Source organism: Diceros bicornis, assembly GCF_020826845.1.
Source record: "Diceros bicornis minor isolate mBicDic1 chromosome 30 unlocalized genomic scaffold, mDicBic1.mat.cur SUPER_30_unloc_1, whole genome shotgun sequence".
Lineage (NCBI taxonomy): Eukaryota > Metazoa > Chordata > Mammalia > Perissodactyla > Rhinocerotidae > Diceros > Diceros bicornis.
This window is the reverse complement of record NW_026690899.1, coordinates 868913-882712: the sequence shown is the minus strand read 5'-3', so window position 1 is coordinate 882712 and position 13800 is coordinate 868913. Positions and strand designations below refer to the sequence as shown.

At 40.7% G+C, this 13800-nt stretch overlaps 1 long non-coding RNA gene across 1 annotated transcript; it reads right to left on the bottom strand.

The window, feature by feature from the left end:
- Positions 1–248: 248 nt before the first annotated feature.
- On the bottom strand, positions 249–3610 carry LOC131402084 (uncharacterized). The gene is made up of 3 exons (XR_009218255.1): positions 3569–3610; positions 2739–2830; positions 249–265 (listed from the first exon to the last, which is right to left on the bottom strand). It is a non-coding gene; the product is annotated as an uncharacterized LOC131402084 (long non-coding RNA).
- Positions 3611–13800: the final 10190 nt, after the last annotated feature.

The window sequence follows — 13800 nt, the reverse complement described above, 5'->3', positions numbered from 1 at the left end:
GAATTAAAGTGAAAACCACGTGGGATCAGAATGTGGTGGAGAACATATCTGTGTCTAAGGCTTTCTCACACTGGGCTGGGACTCTCCACCAGAACCCGGGAGGGAGAGAAGGGATGAATTAGGGCACTTCAGGTGCCTCCCTCATCAAGGACAGCAGGTGAAGGAGAACAAGTGCTCCCCAACCCCAAATGCAGACGGGACATAGGAGTTCAGGGCCAGGAATACTCACTGTTGGTAGTTGGGGCCATGGCTCCATAGGTGTAACCTGTGGAGAGAAGGCCAGAGGAGCTGAGCAAGAGTTGGGGTGAACATAAAGAATTAAGGAAAAGGAAGGGTGTAGGGACCTTTGTGGGAACAGCAGAGGGGATAAGTGGAGGGGTGTTCAGGGGGAACGCAACGAGATGGAAGGTGGTTGGACCCAGTGATCACACAGTGATGAGAAGACTGAACCCAGACCAGGAGGATAGAGAGATGGATCATAGCTCACTTTAGAGCAACGGAGGGAACACAGAACTCCGACTGGGAGAGAGAGCGTGGTTGTATCACAGCCCCTCACCACTGACGTAGAGGCTGTCCCCGTCCAGGATGAAGGAGCCCAGATGGGTGATGCTCTGGGTCTCATGGCTCAGCTCCCAGTACAGTCACTCTCTGTCCAGCCTGGGACCTGCAGGAGTCAGAGGGGAATGTGCAGATGATGTCCACCACAGTGGCTGCCCCACCCTTCTCAAGCCTGGGGGAGGAAGATCATGGGCATGTGGAATACTGAGCAGGGGTCATTCTGGGTGTGGAAAGCGAGAGAGGGGAAGGGAGGAGGCTGATGGAGATGCTGAAGGGGCTGCTCTGATGCCTGCAGGGGCTCTCCTAGGTGTCTCCCGTGTGAGACAACCACCTCACAAGTAAGGCCTGACTTCTTTTAGGATGTGGAGGTGGGCCTGTGAGTGGCAAAGAGGGGTGAACACACAAACGTGGGTGAGGCGCCTGCAGGTCTACACGGACAGCAGCGAGGAGCACAGTCAGTGCCCTGTGCCATCTGACACATGCAGGCAAGAAAGTACCGTTATGTTCTCTCGGTTTACACTCCAAGATCTTTTCTTTCTACTTCTTTCCTACTCCACAGCCATCACCCAGGCCTAGGGAACAATCATCTTATTCCTAATCTTATTCCCAGCACCTCCCATCTTGCATATTAAGTCTTCATTCTTTACCATGAAGTCCATTTTTACCCACATGCTTAGACCAAACCCTAATCACATCATCCTTCTACTCGCATCTCTCCAGAGTGTTCCCACTGGTCTTAGAACAGAGTCCCAAGTCACGCCTGATCTGGTCCTGCCTGTCCCGCCCTCGCTGGTGTGGCTCACACCCCTCCCCCTGTGTTGACTCGGCTCAGCCATCCTTCTTCTCAGTTCATGGACACACCAGTCTCTCTGCTTCAAGGGTGTCCTCATGCGGGTCCCTCTGCCTGAAACGCTCTCTTGAACACACTCCCACACCCTCACTCCAGTCTAACCCTCCGACCAGCTAAATCCAGTCCCAACTCCAGCTCTCAAGCTAAATATCAGTCCTTCTCAAGAGGGCTTCACTGCCCCCTCACGTTGATTCCCCTTGTGCCAAACTCCTACATCACTCTCATCATTAACTTTTCAAAATCCAAATTCCCAAATACAATATAAATTCCATAGAGATGGGACAAGGTCTCTCTGGTTCTCCAGGTCCCCATGCATGTGGCCCAGGGCCTGGCTCATGAGATGAGGAACCATCCCGGTTTGTGTAGGACTGCCCTTGTTTGAACACTAAACGTCCTGTGTCCTGGAAAACCCCACTGTCCTGAAGAAACGAGGATGGTTGGTCACCATAAATTATACACTCAAAGATTATCTATTGCATGACAAGCACACATTCCCCTCAAGAACATCACAGGAAAGCTAGAATGAAAAAGGCACACACACACACACACACAATTAGTAGAGGCCAACAACTAAATACAAAATTACTTAACAAGATTCTCTGCAACGTGAATCACCAGACCGTTATTTCAGAAAAGTTTCAAGAAACAAAGTTAATTCCCTTTAGATGGCAAGGTGGAGAGGACAGTCTTTTTGGAGACTAGCGCCCTTCCCTTCAACCTACAGTGTTGCTTAGTACTCTTCCAAATGATGTGAAATGTCATAAAGAAAAAAATGCTCAAAATAAATCTGGCTACTGGCAAATTCAATTTTAAATTTGTTATTAATACAAAGAAGTTCCAAATATCTTTTTCCCTGAATGTTCCTTTATTTCAAATTTATGTGGAGGATTTATAGGACTTTAGATGTCAAATTGAATGGGTCGTAGGAATGTTGCTGAGTATCCCTGCTAATATTTCATGGGATGTTTTCTAATACTGCATACACACGAAAACATTTCTGTATTTATCTTATATATAAATCCTGACTTTTGAGTATTATGCAATGCAAGTAAATCTATATTTTTTACTATAATACACATTTGCAGTTATTTACGTTTGTTTCATGTGGTTTTATTTGCATATAACTGTACTTACTGAAATATTTACCACGCAGAACCACACACAGCTTACCATGTTTCCATCCATCAAACATCAACAATATTTCTCAAGATACCTTCACTCTCAATGACTCCATGTGGTGACAACCTGAGCCCAGGAAAGGCCACTGGCAGGTCTTCTGCACAGCGGAGGCTGCCGGAACCTCTTGGTACCAGGTCCACAGGGTACTCACCTGGTCACACAGAAATCCACGGATCAGCGAGGACAGGTGGACCCTGAGACTGTTTTCACCTCAAACTTGATCTCCACGGATGCTTTTCGTGTCTGAGGGGGGAAAAAAGTGCAAACAATCTTTTGAAGCCTTTTATAGGGTGTTGGATGGAAAGTTCACCCCATTCACTTTTCTTTTTATGTATTTACTGATTTAACTGTAACTGTTGGCTGTGACTGTATTTTCCCAATTCCTATCCAGCCACCTGCTGCTCCCCGAGATGGGAGAAAGCAGCTTCGTGCTGTGTGCACTTGAGTCGCTCAACTCACTTGGCTGGACAGAGATTTTTGATGACTCTGGACCCTTTAAACAAGCTTGTCATTTAGGGACCCTGTAAGTGACTCGCTGACTTGTTAACAATTTCCACACTTCATTCAGGGCTCGGGAGATTTTCAGGCCCTGGAGCAGGTTTCCCAACCTCGGCACAACTGATATTTCGGGCCGGATAAATCTCTGTCATGCGTTCCTGGGCCCTGGAGGACACTGAGCAGCATCCCTGCCTCCCCCACTAGATGCCAGGAGCACCCCATTTGTAACAACCCAAACACCGTCTGCAGACGCGGATAAGCCCTCTGGGGACAAAATCCCATGGAGAACGATGACGGGGACTCTGAGGAGGGGACAGCGGCTCCCGGAGCCAGGAGGAACAGCAGCCTCGGGTGCACTGAGCGAACAGCCTCAGGGGAAACGGGGCTCCGGGAGGACGGAGGGACCCCGGCCCCTGACGGGGCTTCTCCAGGCCCAGGCCCCTCCCTGGACCACGACTGGAGCTGGGAGAGCCCGCCGCTCACCGAGCCCCGCCCATGAGGGTGAACGTCCACAGGAATGCTGTCAGCGCCAAGAAGACGGAACACACCGAACAGAACGCCTGCTCCATCCACGGCGCCACACGCGCTTCCGGTTCCGGTCTGGGGCGGGCGTTCGGGGAGGACAAACGTTTGGGGGCTGCGGGATGGGCGGTGGGCGGGGCGAGGCTGCACATCCCAGGCTTGGGGGAAGTGTCTAGTTTCTAGAGTGAGTGAGAAGCTGGAAAGCGGGCTGGGTCAGCATCAGGGACAGGGACAAAATCTAGGGGCGGGGCAGTGTGCGGGAACCAGTTCTAGGGGCGGGATGTGGGCGGCGACAAGGCTGTGAGTGACAGCAGGCCTGGGAGGCGGTTCTGTGGGCGGGAAAAAGGGTGCGGGTGGGGCAGTGATCCGGGACCAGGCTGTGGGCGGGGACGAGGTTGTGGGCGGGGCAATGAGACAGAACAAGGCTGTGGGCGTGGTCCAGGCTGTGGGCGGAGCCAGACCCGAACGTTGTGGGCGGAGACCAGTTCCAGGGGCGGGACGAGGTGGGGTTGTGGCTGGAATAATTCAGGCAGACTTCACAGGGGGAGGAAATCAGCTCCAGGGGTGGGGCTGGAGGCAAGGGTTTCCGTGTACCCCTAGACTGTACATGTAGCTGGATGTTGAACAGCTGTTCTTCATTCCTTTCCCCACCTTTACACAGCCTCATAGAATGATGTGCCCATACTTAGAATTCTAAATTTTTTGTGCATTTGCTATTGTTAATTTCATTAAAAAATTGGATCATATATTCACATTTATCTACAACTTGCTGTTCCAAGCCAGTAGATAAGGATATAACGCTATTTTAATTTTAAAAATCTGGGGGGAGGGAGACCTACGTCGTAAGTGCATGTATAGGAAAACTTCAGAGTGGTGCAAAGTCAATAAAATATTCTCACTTTACCACTGTCTCCCATTACTTTTGCACAGAGATAAACATCCTTTCCTGCTCTATCCTTCCAGACATACTGTGTATATGTGGGACTGTGTATATGTTCAAGCCCAAGAGGGATGTCCTCAAGCAAAACCTGAAGCCCATGAATTGTCTCATGCATCAGAAGTTAATGAGAAGAGATTTAATTTTCTGGTGGAAGTAGATGAACCAGTGATGAATCCATAGGAAGACAACAAAGAAACAAGAAAATTTTACCATTTAAAAGGTCAAAGGAAAAAGTGAGAAAGAAAATGTATTCATAATATCTGACGTAGCACATCTCTGGATAAGATTCATATGCTATAAAATGGTAAACAATTATGTCATAAAACAGTAGACATCGAATTTTGATTTATCCTAATACATTAAATAGTTATATTGGGCAAGGGGAATTATGTTTTTCACATATGTACTAACATTTCATGCTGATTTTTTCAGAGAAGAAAGCAACTATAAATAGTCAAAAGCTGAAAAATGAAAAAGCTGTATGAGTAGCTAATTTAGAAATATAGATTTTCAACCAGAAATTTAAAGTTGTTGTTTTTGGAACCAGAGTCAAGAGTGGGGAAGGTAGCTTTTCATTATAAGGCTTGGAGTATTATTTGAGAGATGTGCGTATACATACACACACACGCACACACACGGGAGCCTGAATTTGTATTCCAAAGTGATCATCTAACTCTACAAAGAATTTGTAAAAAGGATTCACTTTACAACAGTAGAACGTATTTTGAAAATTACAGACTTCATGCATTAAAAAAGCTGTCATCATCCCGGAGGAAAAATGAATGAGGCATCACTTTCCAACCCACAGGGTGATAAGCATTTTATATACATTACTCTTGAGTTTTCTCACAGCAACTCATAAGGAAGATGGTATTATCAATCTCCATTTTGCAGATGAGGAAACTGGTGACAGCATATTGCTAAAATTTTCATATAAGTTCTCAATAGATATTGTTTTATGTTAAAATTGTTTATTGAATTTTCTTTTCATTAATAAAATATGTGCCACTCTTAGAAATAAGCAAAGGCTGTGTAAAAACAATTTAGCAAAACTACAGTTTTCTTTTGATATAATTAAATATAACAATCACTTTATTATTTTTCTGCTCTCTGCCTCACATCTATGAAGATACTTCCTATCCTAAAGGCTTACTAGAAAACTCTACTAAAAATAAAGCATCAGGGAATACCCATATTATGCAAGGTTCCTGAATACATGCAAAAAAAGACATTATAACAAATTTTTGTACGAAAATCTTAGATCGTTCATGAACTGATAACAACACAAATCATGATTAGGCAAGGTATTTCTGTAGAATGACAAATATATAAACTTTAGACATTTAGAACGGTAGTTCATTACAGTAACTAACATGTATAAGAAGAATTTTTTCAAACTCACTAAGTGCCAGGAAATCATTTGACAGAATGCACTGCAATATTATTCACAATAGCCAAGAGATGGAAACTACCTAATTGTGCATCCGTGGGTGAAAGGATGAAGAAAATCTGGGGCATCTATACAATAGAATATTATTCAGCCTTAAAAATGAAGGTAATCCTGTATTCAGAATTGCTTGCCTGGATCATTTCAGTAGCCATGTGCTTTCTTGCTTAGTCGCCTCTGGTCCATTCACCAACCAGGACCCAGGGTGATCCTTTTACAACATAAGCGCAACAACAGCTAATGGATCCCTAAAAGAGATTTTGGAGGTGGACTGCCTGGGTACCAGCTGTGTGACCTTGGTCAATTATATAACCTCTAATATTCCTCATCCATAAAATAGAGATTAATAGTATTGTCTCCATGGCATTGTTGTGAGCATTAAATGAGTGAATACATGTCTGATGCCTAGAATGTGCCTGGCACATGATAAGGCAACATGAAAAATTTAACTGTAATTATAACCAAATTAAATATTGTGATGGCCTATTAATTAAGTTGACCAATATGAAATTTCTAATATTCAACCATTTTGACCCATTATTATTGTTGAATAAATGATAAAACTCAGTTTAGGCAGGTTTGGTAGAGTCAAAAAGGATTGGATAAATGAAAATATTATTAGAAAAAATAAGCTGAAATTGATTGCTTCGTAATTTACAAACCAGTTTCTCATACTTTGTTTCATTTAATCTCTATAGAATGCTTTTCAGGGTATTATTACCCCAGTCTCTGAAGGAGTAACTGACTTGCCCCAAATCACACCACATAAAATAACACAATTAGAGAGGAAACATCATTTCAAGTATAAATCCCATATGATATTTTGTTTCCCCTTCAGAATATCATCGGTCCTCACAAGAAAATGATGAAATAATGCTGATTCATAGGAACTTATTCTTAAAGAGACATACTCTCAGATGATAAAAACTACGTCTTTGAAACAGGGTGTTGCGAGAAGTAACTTGGAACCAAGGCTTTCTGGGTTTTCAAGTCTATGATTAGACTTCTGGAAAACAATCAAAGAAGGGAAAGGGTGAATAATAGTCCAGAATGTAAAAAGTTTGACGTATATGTAACTTTATGGATCTCCTCAAGATTCTCTTTTTATTTACGGTCTGTGTCACCCTACTAGAATATAAATGCTCTTAGGGTAGATCAGTGCTATCGTGCAGCAAGAAGTAGGCGCTGAGTAAATATTTATTAAAGGAATGAAAGTGGCCTTGAATACATCTGCTCTTTACTCACCAGAGAACAGCCCCATAGCAGGCACATGGCATCATTAACAAAATTTTAAAAATCATATCCTTATTAGCTCGTAACCATGGATACAAGGCTCCCATTTATTTCATACTTTCTAAGTACTTAAGCATTCTGGTGTATTAGGGAGTGTTTCCACAGCCTTTCTGTAAAATAAAGCAATATTTTTTGGCCCGTTGATTGCTGTTTCAAGCAGGGCCCATCTCTATACTTACCTCTAAACAATTAACTATAGATTTGTTATCCCAATGAACAGCGATTTGGTATGGAACCTGTTTTATCAGTGTCATGCGAAAGTAGACATTTGATATGTCTTAAGGGGTGATATGGATAGTAATGTTGATGCAGAAGAAGACAAGTGGACATTCTCTCTGGTCTCTGTCAAGTGCATCTGGGTGAAGGATATCTTGTTGTCACTGGATTTCAGAACTCAAAAAGACTCGTCCAACTCTTCATGTTACAGTTGAAGAAACTGAGGTCTAAAGAGGTTGAGAGATTTGACCAAGACTAATGCCTGGGACTAGAGAAAGATCCTCTGATTCTCAGCTGGCCACGTTGTCATAAGATCTCCAGCTCCAAACAGCCAAGAGAAGCAAGTCTGTTGATTTCCAGACAGAAATGATTCCCCTTCACGTTTTTACTTTTTCTCCCTTAGATGCCTGCTCTGCCCTGACAAAGAATTTATCTGATGTTTATGCTAAACTTAAGAAGATGAAAATGCTTCTGGCAAACACTTGAGATTCAGTGTGGCACTGGCGACCACAGCCATAAAAAAATGAGAATCAAAAGAATAAGAGGTAAATAATATTAGAGAAGAAGAGAAAAATCTATTAATTTAGTGGGACATAACTTATAAAGTTTAGAACTGGTAAATAAGTGTAATAATGTATAAGGAAGCTAGATTCCTATATGAAACATCAAAAATACTGTTACATGAGCAAGAATTAGTTTAAACATGTAAATAATTATTCCATACCTAAGAGCAATGAATTATTTAAGAAGAGTAGTTAAAATAATTGGAACTACACATTAGTTATATGAAGAAGATTATAAAGAGATACAAAGCGTGTAAAAGCTCTGATTAAATGCAGAGATATACTATACTTGTGATTGAAAATTAAAAGTAAAAATCCCCCACGTATAGCAGTGGTGGATGACAATATATAAGAATATCCATAATCTTAAAATTAGTGAAGATATTCTTAATATATATGGTTAAAAATGTCTAGTTGAAAAGAAGGAGAAAAAGTAAAATGCAAGGTGATATGGTCTCTGATTTTCTTTCAGTGACTTAATCTAGAGAAAAATATTCCAGTCTACGATATTAGATAAAGAAATAGAAATCTGTGATAATTACACAAATAATGAGAGGACATATATAAATGGTAGCATAATGTATCAACTAGCTTCTGCTGTATAACAAACCACCCTAAAATACGGTGGCTACAAATAAGAATAGTTTATTTTTTCTCAAGATTCTGTGGGCTAACAGGGCAGTTATTTTGATCTGGACCTATTGGTGGCTCAGCTGGAATTGGCTGGTCTAGGACGGCCTTACTCATATATCTGATTGTTGACTTGTAGTCACCTGGAGTAATAGAGATGTGAAGTCTATCTAGACTCATTCACATATTGATGGCCTCAGGCTTCCCAAGGGCAGACAGAGAAGGACAAGTACCAACAAAGAGCAAGTGTTTTTCATGCCTTTGTTTATGTCATTTGTTAATGTCCCATTGGCCAAAGCAAGTTACAAGGCCAAGTCTACCCAGAGTCAACGTGGGATGCTACGACCAAACAGACAGTGGGAGAAGACTAATGTGTGGCCATTTTCGCAATCTTTCACACATAATTTTAGAGGAGAATTAGTATGAATGTTTTTGTATTTGTTCATTTGAATGCCCGAGGAAAATTGTACAAAGCCAAAACAAACGTAAAGCAAAAAGTTAAGTGGAGATGTAAGATAAGTTTAGTTGGTACTTAAAGTGAATCTGCAAAAATGTGGTAGTTTATTTTTCAAGTGTAGACAAGTTCTTGTGACCTATGAAAATAACTTACATTTTGATTATTTTCTCGCTGAATGTGTTTAATTCGTTAACACATTTGATGTGTTTCTCTCTGGCCTTAGGAAAATAACGTAGCAATTTGGAGCAAAGATGCAGCCTAATAGCCCCACACTGGAGGCCAAGATGAAGCAGACATCCACGGCCACCATGACCTTGCACTTGGTGCTGTGGTAGACGGGGAGGAAGGTGACCCAGACACTGCAGAACACCAGCATGCTGAACGTCAGGATCTTGGCTTCATTAAATGTGTCAGGCAGGTTCCGGGCTAGGAAAGCCACAGTGAAGCTGCCCAGGGCCAAGGAGTGCAGGTATCCCAGGACACAGTAGAAAGCAGTGACCGAGCCCTTGTTGCACACGATGAAGATGTGGCGGTGTTCAGAGTATGCATCTGTGTCAATGAAGGGAGGAGAGGTTCCCAGCCAGATTCCACAGAGACTAAGCTGGATAAAGGAGCAGATGGGAATGATGAAGTTAGGTTCCTCTGACACCAACCACTGCCACATCCTTCTCCCTGGTGCAGTGACCTTGAAGGCCACAGCCACAGTCATAGTTTTGGCCAAGACAGTGGAAACAGCCACAGTAACTACAACTCCAAATGTGATTTGTTGAAGACTGCAGGTGGCTGTCTTGGGACGATAAATGAAGAGTAAGGAGCAGAGGAAGCAGAGGGTGAGGGAGATGAGCAGGATGTAGCTGAGAGTCCGATTATTGGCCTTGACTATGGGAGTGTCTTGGTGCTTCACAAAGACCCCCAGAACCACAGCTGTGAGGACAGAAAAGCACAGAGCTGTGCAGGCCAGGGCCATCCCCAAGGGGTCCGCATAAGCCAGAAAGGTCACAGCTTTTTTGAGGCAGCAATCACACCCTCTGTTGGCATACTGATGATCTGGACACTTCACACACTGATCCATGTCTGGGGAGAGATGCAAAGTTTCCTCAACCCAGGTTCAGTAATTCTCTCTCATTCGCATGCCCCCAAAGAAGGCATTGGGTAAGTTTAGCCAATTGTCTTCCTTTGTTGCTCCAAGCACCAAATAACAGAATGCTCTGCAGAGAACCATTCCCAGTTAATACTGCCCATCTTCTTTCTGGTTAAGTAAACAAAGCTATTATCCTTCTCAGTATTTATCTTGCATATTCATGAAAGCACTTTTTTCTTAGCAGAAAACCAAATGTCCTCCCTGTCTCTCTGAGCTATACCCCTGTAAGCTATGGCCTAGATTTACTAGTTCAATGAGCAAGCAGTTATTGGAAAACCTCCATGAGGCAGATAATATGCTGCATTCTAGGGAAACACAGATGACCATGTCATAGACCTCACTCCTTGGCAGTGTCAAAATGAGACCCTTTCTACCATCTAAAATGATCTCCAAAACATTTCATCTTGATTTCACTTCCACCACTTCTGTTAAGATTTTCGTCACTTCTCTCCTATGTTATCATAAGATCCTTTTACTCTGGTTCCCTGCCCTTGTCCTGTATCACAAGTGATACTTCTACATGTAAGTGGGATCATGTTTATCCTCCATTAAAAAATCCGACAAACTCTTAGGAAGACCAAAAAGACTGTATAACCTTGGTCTTGCCTACCTCTACTACCTCTGCTCTGATTTTTAAGATTCCCAAATCTTCATGTGGTTTTGAAACTGTTCCGTGCCCACTCATCCCTGCAGGTAGCAATACATACCTTCTACAGGGGCATTGCTCCTTCCTCTTTACGTCCCTTTAAATTCTCTCACTTTTCACGTTTAGAACTACAATCTGCCTGATAACGTTTTCTGTGGATGGTGTGAGTTAGGGTTGGCGAGTCATTGTCTTCTTCATGAAGACAGCCAATTTACCCAACATGGTTTTTTGAAAAGTCTTTCATTTTCCCACTCCTCCTCAGTGTTTCCTTGTAAATCAGACGTCTATACGTGAGACCCTATATGAGCAGCTTGTATCTGAACTTACCATTTGGTTCCGTTGATTTTCTTGTTTATCCTCTTGATGAACCTCCTCTATTGTGATGCTATAATACTTGATGTCAGGTAGGGTAAGTCCTCCCACTCTATTCATTGTCTTCAAGATTTTCGTAGCTAAGTTTTTCCTTTATCATTTCCATAAGAATTGTATCAATTGTAATTTCCACAGAACGGGTCATCATTTTAGCTGCAATTTTGTGGAAGCTGTAGATTAATTTGGACAGTTTTGATATCTGTAGAATTTTGAGTCTGTTCAGTCACGAATTTGATTTATCCCTCCACTTCGTTCAGTCTTCCTCCATTTTTCTAAATGCTGTTCTATAAATTTATGGACAGAAATCTTTTGAAAGTCTCATTAAAGTTATTTCTAGGTACTTCATACTTTAAGATGTTGTAAACGTCATTTTTTAAAATTTAAATTTTGAATGCTTATGACGGGTAGATGGAATCAAAACTTTCTATATTAACCTTGTATTCAGCCACCAATAAACTCAGTTAATATCTTAATTTATATGGATTTTACATTTATACCATAATATCATCTTAAGATAACATCAATTTTACTTCTTCATTTGAAGTAAATTATTCCTTTTATTTCTTTTCCTGCCAATATTGTATCAGGCAAGACCTCCAGCAAAACGGCTTATAGAGGCAGTGATGTTGAACATTCTTCTCTTAATCTTGCTTTCAACAGTGTAAGATAAAGTTCCATTCTGTGAATACTGTATATGGGAGTAAGAGAGTTTCCTTCTGTTCCTTATTTGGTAAGTGTTTTTTCTGTTGTTGTTGTTGTTTGTTTTAAAATATGAATAGGTGTTTAATTTTACTAGTTTTTCTTACAGTTATTGAGATTATTATTTCTCTTTTTTCAGAGGTTAGTGTACTGAATTACATTGCATGAACCTAATTTGGTCATGATATGTCCTTCTTATAAAATATGGCTAGATTTGGAACCTTGATTTGATTTGATTTTTTTTTTAGGATAAATGAATTTAATCCAAGAAAGAGAGTGGCCTGTAATTTCCTTTCCTACAATGATTTTGTTAGATTTTGGTACCAATGTTAATCTCGTCTCTCAAAGTGAGTCAAAAAGTTTTCAGTTTTTCCTATTCTCTGGAAGAGTTTGAGTAGATGTATATTATTTTTTTCTTGAATATTTGGGCAGATTCATCATCTTTGCACCAAATAAATAGCTTACAATAAAATATTGCAGAAATATTTTAAAGGATGGTCTCAATTTCTGTAATAGGTATGGCAATATTCAGATATTTCATTTTTTCTTGAGGCAGTTTGGTCACTTTTATTTGCCTAGAAATTTGTGAATTTCCTCTAAATTTTCATTGTATCAACATGGTATTTATGTTTTCTTCATGTTAAAAATTTTCCATATGATCTGCACAGATTACTCCCTTTTCAACCTTGGTTTTATTTTGTTGTAATTTTTCTCTTTGTTTGAACACAGGTACTAGGATTTTATTGAGCATATTTGTCATTTATTAGAATCTAATTTAGTTTTATTTAACCTTTTGATATTTGTCTTTTATTTTGTTAACACTTCCTCTAATATTTATCATTTTGTGTTTTCTCTTTTCCTTGTGTTTACTTTTCTGCTCTTTTTCTAGTTTGTGATGAATGCTTAGAACTTAGAAATTCAACCTTTCTTTATTTAAATATACACAATAATATATAAATATATATAATCTAGGATTATATATTTCTCTTTAAGGATAGATTTAACTCCACCCCTTAAGATTTGATGAATAGTATTTTTAATTGGAAATACATTCTAATTTCCATCATAGTTTACTCGTTAATCATCGGTTGTTTACAAGTGTATTTATTAATCTCCAAGCATGTAGGAATTGAAGTTAGTGGACGTAGTGTTCTTTAGATGTGCATATGGAACATATACCCAAACTTACCACATGCCAAATGTGCACGTGGAAACTTTATCCAAATTGACGATATGCCAGACTATATCATCAATCTCAGTACATTTCAAAAAAATTGAAATTATACAAAAGATGTTGTGAAATTAAGCTTCATATCAATCACAAAAATAAAATTAGATAAAGCCAACATTGAGGGGATTCCAGCATTGCACCGTTTAATATCATAAATCTGAGTAATTCCAAGATGTTAATTATTGTATGAAAAATCTTCAGTTTTGGTTTTCTGTCCCTCTTCTGCTTCATGACCCAACTCACAAACCCACATTGTCTGTGTTGTAGTCATGTTGAACCTTTTCTCAGCTCCCTAGAATATTAAATGCATGGCTAATTTGCCAGTTTCTGCCATTTCTAAGAATTCCACCAAGAATTTAATCCGCTTTCATTAGTCTGATATAATACTAATGCTACTGCCTCTATGAAGAAGTCCATGACACTTCCCTCCCCACAAACATATATACTATCACTTATTTCATCCCATGGGTCTCTGTGTACCTATATTGCAGCCCTATGTCACCACCTTGAATTTGCATCACTGCATGTTGTCTCCCCTACTCACCTGTGAACTCGAGG